The 14,907-nt window shown below is 37.3% G+C and overlaps 1 protein-coding gene across 1 annotated transcript in view; it reads right to left on the reverse strand.

Moving 5' to 3' along the window:
* Positions 1–14,907, reverse strand: part of LOC129721270 (heparan sulfate 2-O-sulfotransferase pipe) — a 555,985-nt gene that overhangs the window by 228,354 nt on the left and 312,724 nt on the right. The window lies entirely within an intron of this gene.

Genomic DNA, 14,907 nt, shown 5'->3' on the forward strand with positions numbered 1-14,907 from the left:
TTCCACCTGGCATCGTCAGTTTTTATACGAATGGCTATATATATATATATATATATATATATATATATATATATATATATATATATATATATATATATATATATATATATATATATATATATATATATATATATATATATATATATATATATATATATATATATATATATATATATATATATATATATATATATATATATATATATATCTGTGCAAAAACATGTCTGCAACGCAACTACAGACATGCGAAAATCGGTATATTCTTGGATAGTCAAGCAGCACTACTAGCACTCAAGTCCGTCAAATGCGCTTCCAAACTTGTTCGGGAATGCATTGAAACTCTACGGGAACTTTCCCGACAGAATTCAGTTTTTCTGTTTTGGGTGCCCGGACACTGCGGAGTCGAGGGTAATGAACACGCTGACTACCTAGCAAGACAGGGATCAGCTCAGCGGTTTATTGGCCCCGAGCCGTTTCTGGGTACGTCCATTTCCGCTATCAAAAGCGAACTACTAACTTGGGAAAGGCTAGAAATAGTATCCCAATGGCAACAGGCACAGGGTTGTAGACAAGCTAAACAGTTTATCTATCCGAGCCCTGGAACCGCCAGAAAGCTACTTAGTCTAAATCGTAGTGATCTACGGATAATCACGGGACTCCTTACCGGACACTGTCCCGCTTTTTATCATTTGAAGAAAATCGGTGTAGTGTTGAACGACACCTGCCGATTCTGCAAATCTGAACCAGAGAGTTCAGAGCATTTGCTTTGCTCTTGCGAAGCTCTTGCTTCCTCTAGGTACAACTTCTTAGGAAGTTACCTTTTAACTCCATACCAAGTATGGAGCTCCAATCCCAAGCAGGTCATTAGTTTCATCAACTATGTTGTACCTAATTGGGGTACAGGTTTACAACAAAACAGCTCTACTCCATCAATGAGTACGAGCAATCCGTAACCTGTGCACAGCAATCGGGGCCCGCCACAAAAGACAGTCAGCAAGAATGTCGCAGTGGCATTTCAGTACCCAGTGCCCTTCAGGCATACATTAGTAAAAATCCCAGATGTGCAGGTCTTCGCACATCTTCGGAACTAAGTTGTCCGAAGTAGTGTTATTTCCGCTCACTACCATCATGCGGCTTCCCGCGCGCGCCTGACGAGGGCATACAGAGGAGACATGCTCAGTGGCCTCCTTCACATCAACGCACTCTGGACACATGGGGGATCCCGCGTTCCCGAGCCTGCGTAGATTCTGCCTGAAGCAGCCATAACCTGATAGAGTCTGTGTCGGGTGGAAGTTCGCTTCTCCATGGCACCTTCCGAGTCAGTGCGTTTACGGAATTGGAACATTCCCGCTGCCATCTGATCATCGAGAATGACGATACTGCTAGTCATCATGCCGGGCAAGATGCAAATTGCGTCGTACGACACTGTACCATACGCACTCGCAAACCTCAGGCATGCGAGCCTGTAGGTACTTTCCAGTTTACCATGATAACTATTAGCACTCAACGCTTTGAACCACGCTGGCCCACCATACGTAAGTATGAACGAATCCATGCTGGCATAAGTTTCCGCTTGCTGACATACACCACTGAGCTATTCGACAGCATTCGAGATAGTGCTGCAATATCCGTTGAGGCCCTCTTACAAACTGAGTAGACGTGGCTCTTAAACGTAGATTTGCAGCGTTATGTCGTCCGCAAAGCCGACGATAATAACCCCTACAGGGAATTTTTGTTTCAACACTCCATCGTACATGACATTCCGCAACACCGGACCCAGAATGGAACCTTGCGGTAATCCTTGCTATTCCTCTGCGTTGTAAAATATTACTCCGAAAGAAATTTTCCAAAATCTTGCACGACACCGGAACATGGATGCTCAAGCGCGAGTGCTATGGAGACCCAGCTGGCGCTATTGAACGCATTCTTCCTGTCAGTCAAGTATAATGATTGCGCAATAGCGAACAACCCTCTGTTTGCGCTGGACTGCCACCACGGTCGTCTTGGTGACGGAGAGAACAGCACCCAGCGTGGACGTACCTTTCCGGAAGCCGAACTAGTTACTTGCCAGACCGTTTACGCGTACTGTGTCATTCACCGGTCTATTGAGGATAATCCTCTCAAGCACCTTGCAGACAGATAGGTCAAACGTCGATGGGTTCCCTGGCGACATTCCAGCCTTCGGCAGTAAGACCAGTTTCTATCGCTTCCACCTCTCCGGGAAGAAGCAGTCATCCACTTCTGCATGACTACCCGAAACGGCCCAAGGACCACTTCGATGGTCGTCTTGATGGCCAGATTCGGGATTCCATCCAGTTCCGGAGCTTTACTCACCTTCAACGAGCTGGTGATCACAATGTGTTCCTAATTCGTAAGTTTTGCCTCCTCCTCAACCTCGACACGGCTGTCGTCGCTCACGGATTGAATGTAGGGCAGGTTGGCCGATCGTGCCTGGTCTGTGTCTGAGATACTGGAACGTAGGACGTGACGTGGACCGCCGGAGGCCAAGGACTCGGCGCGTGGTGTGGCAAAAGTCCCTCGACGATACGCACCAGCATCGCTACTGATCGCTCTGCAGGCGCCAACACGCCTTTTCTCTAGACCATTTCGATCCTGTAGGAGTTACTCCATCGATTCGTATTGGCTCTCGCCCATAGCCTCTCAAAACAAGCCCTTTTGCTTGCCTTAATCGAATTATTAAGCACCGATCTTGCAGACCCGACTGCGTTCCTCGGTTTACGATTGTTGCAACCGTCAGTCCACCAGTTGACCAGGCGTCTCATTCCTTGGTTGGCGGGTCCTAGGTATGATGGCGTCACACGCCCGTGGTAATGTGGCAACTAATTTGTCAGCACTCGGGCGAAGCCAACTGCTCCCCACTCTTTTTATTACCTCATTACGAGGTCGCTGATGATGTAGCCATCGTCTACCCCTCCAAGTCTAAAATAAGCTTTGCCAAAGTTTCCAACAAAATCTTCGTAAAACGATTTCCCCAGTGGCGAAGAGCAGCAACTGCAGTAGAACACTACGTTCACCTTAGCAACAGCGTATCTTTCTTTTGAGTTTGATACAACCTCCTGAACTGGAAACCTGCTCGTCGTCCATATGGCCGCCTCACTGGATTTATACGCAACCCAGTTATCGTTCCCGGAATCGAAAATGTTTCTCAAGTCTAGAAATCAATTTCCTCGTTTATGGGATACATTATAGTAGAGATCAATGTCTCTGACATACAATTTTCTGGAAAATTTCACTTTGAAAAATAACACTTCAGTCCGAATGGTTCAAATACCTGCGGAAAAGTAGTGTATCCTCGTCGAATGTCGTCGTGTATCGAAAATCGAAATACGAGGTTTCATTAAAATCAAAAATGTTTTTTTCAGATTTCAACAATTTCACAACGGTGTTGGGTGGAGTTGTGTTATAGAATCTCTTTTCAGTCTTTCGATATGTTGCAGATTGTATTGATTTCTGTAGTTCTCATATTAAAAATATGCAGGTATCAGATATGACCGGCGCTGCTAGGTATCTAGGTTAATATACGATTAAAAACCATAAATACAATAGAATGTTGCTCAAAGCCATGCAATAAATTTCGTTAGGTTTTGCATTATCTATAGACCGAAAAAATCTTGCGATTAGACTAGGTATGCATATTGCACTTCAATTGGAAGGGTTATATTTTTCAAAACAGCTCTACTCTAAATATTGTTTTTGCATACATGCATGATATTCTGAAATAGCATAAACATCGTTTGAATTGCACAACCCTACAATAGTTTTTCTGAACTGTCCCAAGACACATTATTAAAATTTTCAACCTCAGCCTATAAATTTTGGTTTGTTTTCTTTTTGCCTTTCTCCTAGAAAGGTATAGCAATCACTGGAAAAACCAAAGGTATAAAAGTGGTCCCAATGGCCGAATGTCATATACCACTCGACCCCTTTCGACGAACTGAGCATTTTCTGTATGTATGTATGTGTGTATGTGTGTGTGTGTGTGTGTGTGTGTGTGTGTGTGTGTGTGTGTGTGTGTATGTATGTGCAACTTTTTTTTCTCACTCACTTTTCTTAGAGATGGCTGGACCGATTTTCATGAATTTAATTGCCAATGAAAGGTCTAGTTGCGCCATAGGTTGCTATTGAATTTCATTGTAATCGGATTTTCAGTTTAGAGGTTATGTATCAAAATGTAAAAATCACGAAACATCAATATCTCAGAAACCACACATCCGATTTTAACAAAATTGGTTTCAAATGATCGGGCTGCCTCCAGAACCTTTAACTTTTGAATTTCGTAATGATTGAACATATGGTTCAAAAGTTATGTAAAGAAAAGTTATCCTGAGATTGTTTAAGCTTACTCATTTTTTCTCAGAGATGGCTGAACCGATTTTCACAAAATTAGTGTCAAATGAAAGGTCTAGTTGCCCCATAGGTTGCTATTGAATTTCATTGCAATCGGATTGTAACTTTGTCCGTTGTTCATGAAAATGTGAAATCACATAATGAAAGTAAACATATTGACTTCCTCCTAACGATCACTGGCTAATTAAAAGGTAGAGAAGTGATCCAAATGGCCGAATGTCATATACTACTCGACTCAGTTAGACGAATCGAGCATTTTCTGCATATAAGCATGTATAGGTGTATATGTTTGTGTGTGGGTGTGTACGTGTCTATGTGCACCTTTTTTCGCACTCACTTTTCTCAGAGATGGTCTGACCGAACAGATTTCAATGAAATTAATTGCAAATGAAAGGTCTAGTTGCCCTATAAGACCCTATTGAATTTTATTTTAATCTGATTTCTAGTTTAGAGGTTATGTATCAAAGTGTAAAAATCACGAAACATCAATATCTCAGAAACCACACATCTGATTTGATTAAAATTAGTTTCAAATGAACGGGCCACCTTAAAAACCCTTAACTTTTGAATTTTATGAAGATTGAACATGTGGTTCAGAAGTTATGGAAAGAAACGTGTTCTGGAGACTATTTAATCTCACTCATGTTTCTCAGAGATGGCTGGCCCGATTTTTATAAAATTAGTGTCATATGAAAGGTCTTGTTGCCCCATAAGACCCTAATGATTTTTTTTTACAAACGGATTATTACTTTTCCTGTTATGTTTAAAAATGTGAAATCCAGTTATGAAAAGAAACATATTCTGATGACTACTTGGGCTCACTCACTTTTCTCGGAGATGGTTGACCCGATTTCCACAGAATTAGCATCAAATGAAAGGTCTAGCTGCCTCATAACACCCTATTGAATTTTGCTGTAATCGGAATGTGACTTCGTCTGTAATGTATCGAAATGTGAAAATCACGAAACTTCATTATCTTAGAAACTACACAACAGATTTGAACAATATTGATATCAGATAAACGGGCTAGTTAAGGGTTAACTGATGAATTATGATTGAACACGTGGTTTCAAAGTTTGGCTGCCCCATACGTTACCTTAACATTTGATTGTAATCAAACTTAAGCAAGCGTTATGTTTTAATTTGTAAAACAACGAAAGTCTATTATCTCAAGTATTACTCGACTTATTTGAACATAACTAGTGTCATACAAATGAGTCATCTCTCAAACTTACAAATAACAAACTTCATAACAATTTGATATGCTGTTTAAAAGTTTTAGAAAAAACAGAAATTCAAAGACTATTCAACACTTTACCTGCTTCGATCAATATATATGGCCTCAACATGATTTAAATGTGGTATCGTACTATCTGAACGTTCCCGGCATCGCTCGTGATTAAATTGTTCGAAATTAAGAGTCATTGAATTTATTTCGCTATTTCTAAAGTACTAACATTACGTCAAATTTCATATTTTATACTTTAATTACAACAGCAATATTTTAGAACCCAAAGAGTGGATAAACATTTATTGGATTTAAGCATTCATGTAAATCTTTTTTTACAAATAATAAGTTTGAATGAGAAAGGCTGAGTCTGACCGCTAGGTGGATTAATTTAGGTTTTATAGTAATTTTCTACAATTTTCGAATGTTCTAAAAAATTATTTGCTACAACAAAACAAACAATATCTCCGAAGAAAATTTATTTTTATCCCACATGTGTTTTTGGTTGTTGACGATTTTTACTAGAATTATGCGCTAATTTACACTTATTACTCTTAACTCAAAAAATAATGAATTATTCTCCATTTTGTAGAAGTTAGAATTTTGTGATCAATCTACCTAAAAGTGAGAAATAAGTTTTATGTTTCTCATTTTTACATATAAAAATCCACTTTGCTGAGTAAAGTTCTAGTACATTTTGCAAGTAACAACTTTGTCGAAGACAGTATACTTGTATCTGGTCATTTAAATGAACCATTGTGAAGTTTTCTCTAGAATGCCCCTTAAAACTAATTTTTTAATATAACTTTTTATAGTGGTTTTCTAAAATTTTTCAATGTTCTACAATGTTGTTAACTACAATAAAACACACAAGTTCACCGAAGATAGTCTATTTTTATCTCTCACGTTTATTTAGTTATTGAAGATTTTTATTAAAATAATGCACTTATTTATTTACAAATATCTGTACAGGAGACGGCGAGAGACAAATACCTTTATCTGGAATAAATGATGTTTTTCTTATACTTAAATATAGAAAAGGTTCAATCTGCAGATATTTGCAGATTTTAAAGATATCTGTTAGTAAATTAGTGCATTGATTCAATGAAAATCGTCAGTAACCGATGAACAATGAGAGATAAAAATAAACTATCTTGGAAGAAATTGTGTGTTTTGTGCAAGAAAACAACAATCTAGAACATTGGAAAATTGTAGAAAATCACCACTAAATGTTATATTGAAAAAAAAAAAATGATTTTTAGTGGCCATCTGTAGAAACCTACACAAAAGTCCATTAAAAAAGGCAGATAGAAGTATGGTATTTTTGAGAAAGTTGTTTCTTATAAAATGCGCAACAACTTTGCCGAACAAAGAGAATTTTTATATGCCAAAATGAAAAAAAGTAAAATTCGCTTCTCACTGTTAGGTGGATTAATCACAAAATTGCAACTTCTATAAAATGGAGAATAATTAATGGATCAACTTTCCTGGAGGCACTATGGCTCTAAAATCTAGTTCTTTTTGGGTCAAAATAATTTCGATCATGTTTCGTCTTCAACGCACGGGTTGGATTCATCGGAAATTACGCGTGGTAGGGTTTGCAATCCCGGGAAGGATTTTCCGGGAAATATTGATTCCCGGGATCCCGGGGTTCCCGAGTTCCTCTTAAAATTTCGTAAGATTTACCATAGTTTCCTGGGAAATGGAGCAATAATAGTGAATACCCTATCAAGTGGTGAAACATACGTCGTCGAACTCTATAGCAGCACTAAAACATCACACGAAGCAAATATTTGCTTGAATTGTCGGTCAATATTTGTTTGCCGTGTAAAATCGAATTGTTCGCTTCAATTATTTGTTCAAAATATTTGTTGTCCTATTTAGTAAACGATTGGGCAAATGATTGCCTCGCCTAATAACGTTATTTACTAGTTAGTTCACTACTGATAGAATTATTGTTTGAATTTTCGATTTGTTCATTGATTAAAATTTCCGAAACCTGTAAATTGATGAACGTTTTGAATTTCGTAAATCAATGCGACCCAAACGACATGAAGACTTTTAAACCCCCTCTTCTGTAAATATTCGCAACAAAAATCGATTTCTAATGTTAACTTGAATATGTTTTTTTTTAATTTTTTTAAATTTTTTAATTCGGTTGTCATTAAAATTAGAATAAAATTTAAAAAAAAATTGTTACCTTTTATTAATAAACTTAATTTTAAATTTTATTTTTGCATTTTTACGAAAATGGTTTTAAATTTCGTAATTAATTTTTTGTAAAAATGTTATATCTCGAGATAGGCTCAAATTACCACGGGGTGATAAGTGTTTCTTACATAAATCTTTCCGAGAAATACGATGAAACCATCAAATTTAAAATTAAAATAGCTGCATCTGCCGAAAAATGCAAATTCAGTTTGAAAATACAAAAATAATCTATCTGGCAACACTTCCGGTCAAAAACAATATTTTTTCTAGATTCCTTGGTTTATTTTCTTCAAAATACACTTATCACTGTTTTTCGGGTGCCTTACGTCTATAAATTATAAAATAAATTTATTACGAAATTTTCAGCTATTTTCGTGAAAATGTTATATCTCGAGATTGACTCATATTACCTCGGGATGATAGTTGTTTCTTATGTGAAATTTTCCAAGAAACACGATAAAATTATCAAATTTATTATAAATATGGCTGCATTTGCCGAAAAATGTAAATTTGGTTTTAAAATACAAAAATAGTTTATCTGGCAACACTTTTGGTCAAAAGTTATATTTTTACTGGTTTCCTTTATTTATTTTCTTCAAAAATCGTTTTTCAGTATTTTTCCGACATCTTACGTAAATGAATTGTGAGAAGAAGAAAAAAGAGATTTTTAACAAAAATTGTGTGACTTTACAATAAAAAGGGGGGCCTACATAGCGGGTGGTATTCCAATCGACACCAAAATTGGGATTTTTCCAAAGAGAAAGTAGATGAATAATTTCTCCAACTTTGAGCAAAATCTGTGATGGTCGTGTCCAAGTGGCATGTACACTTCGTATGCAATGACCCGTATGCACTTGGTACAACTGAAACGACGCATAGGACGTATCATTGTTTATTCCTGCCATTGTTCTTCAAGCTGATTCGAAATAAGAGATCGGCAGCTACCCGTACTTTCAGGAGAGATTCGGTACGTCTTCCAACAGTGGACTTGCCAGCCTTCCGTGGTACTGGAGAAAATTGGGTTTAATGGATCGACAAATACAACTCATTGATCCACCGAAGAAATTCACTGCTTACTGTACAAAAGCTCGAGTATTTGGAGCTATTGTTAAAAGGAGCTGCGCTGGGTCTTATCGATTCGCCGCCGACTACTGAAACCATCTACAGTATTGCGTACGATGTTTTGGTTGAGCGATGGGATTGTTAACCAAACTGCTCATTCAACAGCATGTTCCCGAACTTTTTGAGCTGAAGGCAGTGCCCTTTGAAGCAGCAGTGTTATTGCGCGAATTATTCGACTCAGCACGGAAACATTTGAGATGGCTGAGACGCCATATTGGTACATCTTATGACAAATAAGTTGGACTCAGCAACCTGAAGGGAATGGGAATTAGCAGCTTTTGGAACAAAACCACCCACTTACGAACAGTTGGAGAAAAATGTGAATTAGAGATGCCAAGTTCAGGACGCTATGCCTTTAAAAGACCGGCAAAGTCTAGAGCCACAGGCAGTGAAACGCCAAAAAACGTGCATTTGCCGTAAATCATCGTATCGAATGGTGTATAACCGAGTATCACAAGAACTGTGCTAAATGTTATATTGACATCCATCTAGTACGTGAGTAACTGCTGTCACATGGTTTGAGGTGTTGAAATTTTTTTTTCATTCACTGTTGAGTGATAGGCGTGAAAATAAATGATACGAGTACGAAAAAGAAGGGAAAACTCTCCGCCTGTGCGGATTCGTTACTGTAATCTGTTGGTTTATTCTTGGAAACGCAATATTAACACTTCCGCATTTTTATTCGAGCCGAAAATTTTACTATGTAAAGAAACCCGCGACAACTGTCAAATCTTTTCCTTATTATTTTTTTGTGACGTCATCGTGCAATGATCTATTCCAATCTTTCTCTTTTTTTGCAACCTTCAACCGAAGCAGCCGCATAGCACAAGCAGTTAGCATTGGGCGATACTATGCAGAGTATCGATACTTCAGTATCGATACCCAAAGAGCCAAAAGTATCGAGATACTCGAAATATCGGCCAAAAAGTATCGATACCAGAAGTATCGATACAATAGCTAAGAACATTTTTTGAATTTTTGTAACACAAGGTAAATAATGAGGACTTATTCGTTGCTTTTCTGGTATCAATCCGCATTCTCTAGAGCAGCATGAATCAAATGACTTCACAAACAAATACATACAGGTAACGCATAAATTCTAAGCTTTGACAAACAAATGAAATAAACAACTTATATCTTCAAAATTTGTATTCACTGGCCTAATGGGCTGTAAAGCTCCCGTCTTATTTGTATAAATTATTGACACATTTCCGTATAAATTGATGAGAAAGTTGATGACATAAAAAAGTTAGATATGTCAGCGGAAATAAGATTGTGAAGTCTACCGCTGAATGTTTCTTACTAATAAATATTGCAATTTTATTTTTCACTTGTACTTCAATTGTGTCGAGGGAAAGCATGAGTTAGTTTCCGCTTGCCAATATTCGATCTGAACAATGTAACCAGAAAACTTATATTTGTTTTTAAATCTTTACAAATCTTTTTACTTTTGTCCTGTGTCAAAATGTCATACACGCTCGGCCGTTTTTACTCTAAATTGGGTAAATTTTGACTCAATTTCGTTAAAAATGGATCTACCCTAAACAGAGTAACCATGTAGTTACTAATTTTTGAGTAGCATAGATGAATGTCATAAACTGTGTACTACTTACTCATTTAAAAAAAACAGGAGGGTTGGGTGCAAAGCCACGACCGCAAGGTTGAAGTAGAATACTTTTACAAGAAAGATAGCCTGGCTGCTTGCGTGTCAGTCATTTTTTTAGCAAATAAACGTAGACTAATCAGATCAATCGAATTTTTCGCTTCAACAAGGATTGACCATTTTCAATAATATAGTAAGTTGCTTGTCATGGGGCTTGACAATTTTCGAATTTTGAGATGGAATTTTTTCGGATGTCGTGCTCATGACTAAAGGGAAAGATAATTCAGTACGTTCTGAGACACGGAAATAAAGTAAAATTTATAACTTTTACAAATTTAAAAATGTAAATTAACTCAAGAGAAAACATTAACGGTTTAATCATCAGGTTTCTATTTCATCCTGAAAAGGACAATTTGTTGTTCAATTTAGTATCGTATAAGATGCCGATTACATCTTTGCGTTATCACTGAAAGTACGAACGAAGTATTCGTTGTGATAAAGTAAACAGTGAAATGCTGATGTAACACCCAAAACTAGACGGCTCACGTGTTGTCAAAATGAGTCAACTTTTTATTGAATGCATTTACTAGTGCCCACTTTCGCACAGAGACTGCATTTCACTAAAGTGCCTCACTGCATCAGCCGCTATCGATGCTGAGATCCGCTGTAACTAGTTCGCTATCCATAGCCATGCCACAGTTGTGGCCGCTATACGCTGCCATTGGTATCCACTGTCTTTGCATCAGCTGGCCCAGCTGCTATCGTTGATGGAATCTGCTGCAACTAGTGCGCTATCCATTGCTACGCCTCAACTGTGGCCGCTTTCCGCCATCGCTGATATCCACTGCACTGCACAGTGGGGAATCGCTGGCCATCGACCCAAAATTGAAAGTGCGAATTTCGTTTCAATTATATTTTTCCTATAATTGTACACTGTTGAAGTGTCAGCATCCAAATTTTTAGAGCATTATGATAAAATTTGAATTTTCTAGGATTTTTCAAAGTACACTGAGTCAGTGTTTTTTAGCGTTTTTCTTGAAAAAAGTGCAATGTTGCGAAATTTGCTAGAGAGTCAAGGGTAACTTGAATCTTGATGACGTCTAAGGGAAAGTTGTCTGTAAAATAGTGGAGAATAAATCCTCATCATTGGATAATGTATAATCTCATTGTAATACTCAAAAAAATTAGGCGGAATCAAAAGAATACGTATTTTTTGCATAGATCAGCGTTTAAAGTTTATACGGCAGGGTTTTGCACTATTGGCACTAGTTTCAAAAGATAGCTTGGAAAAATTGCTTCCAAATGCGTCTAGTCCGATCCTGCGCAGAGTTGCGCCCTTCTTTCGAAGAGAAACAATGAGTGTTCGGCACATGACAGATTTTAAAAATGTAAATTTAAGTTGTACACTGCAAACAGTCAACAGAATAACAATTAACTTGTATCCGTCTGATAATAACAATGTTTTCAAACATGTCTCAGTATGATTAATCACACTGTTTTCATATTTACAAGTTTAACTCATCAATATTCCGATATTCAACGCAGAATCAAAAACTAATCATTGTTTATGTTTTGGATCACCAGCACTGAGTACCAAAATCATGTTTTAAGTTTGTATCATACCAGTCACATGTAAAAACGATTGTGTAAACACAAATCATGACATAATAAATCGCCTGTTAATTTCTGCAGAAAAATTAGGGAATTATTATTTTGACGTTAATAACTGCATTTTGAAAACTCTCTTCAAAGATATTGAAACTGTATTAAAAATGAACACAAAAATGAAGATGAAGGTAGAAGTGAAAGAAAAGAAGAATGCGATAAAGAGACGCATTGTAATATAGTCACTTTGAAAAAAAAAAAACAAGTAATAAGTAATTTTTTTCACAAAGCATATTTTGTAATTGATTTTTTTTATTTTCTCAATAACTGAATAATAATTTTATGTTTTTTTATTTCATATGGTGGTCCCCGTGGTTCTGTGGTTAGCGATGTCGGTTGGCTAGCTCTCCCACACGGTTGTGATATCGGGTTCGATTCCCGATCAGGTCGAGGAACTTTTCGAGCTGGAAATTTTCTCGACTCAGCACTGGGGCACGGTGTATCGTTGTACTTATCATACAACATGCGAAATGTGCCGAGTACGACTGCTGTTGTCGCTGTCTAGAACTATTATGAGCGGCTTCGGCTGAAATAGGCTCTCTTATAGGTCAAATAGCATGTTTAAAATTGCAAGGTATACGATTTTGTCGACCGTGCTTGGGAAGCAATCATATAACGACCAATCAGAGGTCGGATTTTTCCTTTTGACAAGGCTTGACTATTTTCAATAGTACAATAGTGTGAATAATAAAATTATAATTATCTTCTTTTGGGAAGAATCTTAGAAGATTTTCCAATCTATTGCTACAAGAACGAAGGAAATCCATCGAATACCTACCAATTTATTAGCATTTGAAATTGGACATATTTTTCACTTTTTTTGGTTTTAGATTTTCATTTCACATCCCTATTTAGCCGAACTTCCTGAGAGAAGTATTCTTCTTCAAAAGCATGAGTTAGCCAAACTGAGTAACTGTTACTCAGTTTCGTTAATTTGACTTCCCTACGCAAAAAAATCGGTAACCACAGAGCCACGGGGACCATAAGGCAAACAATCCGAATTAAGTGTTTGTGACTAAGTTTTCAGAAAGCTCTATAGGACAAGAAAAACGTATGCCAATAAACATGTTCTATATTGTATCTGACTGCAATACCTCTCAATGTGTTGTTATCTTTCTTTTGCGTATCAACTAGCTTGTTTTGGTGAAACATCGCAGCGGATCCACGATGTGTGGGCCCCACTGACACTGACAGACAGCATAAAATAGCGTATGAAGAATGGCGGCGATATCGTTTACACATTGAGATGTTAGCCCTTGAAACATGGTGCGATTGCATAAACATATATCGATACAAATATCGCGGTTTTCAGTATCGATATAGTTAAGTTTCATACTCTTGTGCATCGATCTGAAAAATTGAAATATCGTCTCAAAAGTATCGATATCTCCGATACCGATATAATATCGCCCATTGCTACAAACAGTAACACCAGGCCCGTAGCTACTGGGGGGCTAGAGGGGGCTTAGCCTTCCCACGCGTTTGAATTGCCCTACCACGCAATTTTCTCATATATTTGATTGTTACTAGGTACAAAAAACCAAATGAAAAATCTGAAATATAAGAAATAAGCATTATTAAATAGTCTCCAGTTTTTTTTTTATTTTACCGATATCAGTCAATTTCTGTTTGTTAAGAACAATTGCACCTTGCATTTAAGTAGTTCATTAAATCTCAAAAGAACCGTGTTCGAGTTCGAACAATCAAAACGGTCGAGCTCAAAAAAGTTAAATCACTCAATCTTGTGATAAGCCTGCCTGATTCGCGGCGAAGTTGAAACTGACGATCCGCACACTTCCGTTTCAGATGTCCGGTCCAGCGTCTGCGAGTTAAAATGTCAGTTCTTTTTTTTTAAATGTGCCATTTTAATGAAAGAACCAATTACAGTTTTATATGTTTGATTATATAAGAACAATGCAAAACAAGTTTTGCTGCAAAATTTGACCAGTTTTTCCAGAAGTTTTAATTTCTCATTTTTTGATTTCTTGAATTGAACAAATCTTGGGCAAAAAATGACACACAAGACAAGTTTTTTCAAATATTAAACTATCAGCCAGTATCCAAACTCACTGCAGTGTGGTTCTTGTGATTCATGTTTATGTTCAGTTCAATTAATTTTGGCAGGACTTTTCCACACCTCGGAAGCCGTTATCTGTCCCGGACAACTGTGTTCCAGTTAGGTCCGACATGAAACCGGACAACAACATTGATCAAACAATGCGACTCGTAAAATTTAGAACTTAGGCTGACGGTTGAATCGCTTCATTCTCTCAATATTTCTTCGCAAATAGAATCTCTCAGTAACGTCGATTTCGAATGATGCGACCCTCGAAGATAGGTCTCTAACGCTGTAATTCCTTCAATGCATTAGTTGCTTCAGACTATAACTTTTAAAAACTCTCTTCTGTTCTTAGTTTATCGATCGTTGTGTAAATGGCTCTAATAAGCGTCATAGAATCGTTGTATTCCATCACTCAACCATGTATTGCTTCTCTTGCTGATTTGATAATTTGTGTTATGAATATTGAATCGATCGAATTCGTGGGTCAGAAATTTGAAATAAATAATGAGCTTCTGAATCTTTTGGTGCTAAAACTATCGAAATAGGAGGAAAACTAAAAAACTTATAAGAATTTTAATTTGGGTGCTCCGTGTGACGCGTAAAGGTACTTTTTTGTCGAGCACATAACGGTTCTAAACTGCTTTCTCT

The sequence above is a fragment of the Wyeomyia smithii genome, chromosome 2, assembly GCF_029784165.1.
Source record: "Wyeomyia smithii strain HCP4-BCI-WySm-NY-G18 chromosome 2, ASM2978416v1, whole genome shotgun sequence".
Taxonomy (NCBI): domain Eukaryota; kingdom Metazoa; phylum Arthropoda; class Insecta; order Diptera; family Culicidae; genus Wyeomyia; species Wyeomyia smithii.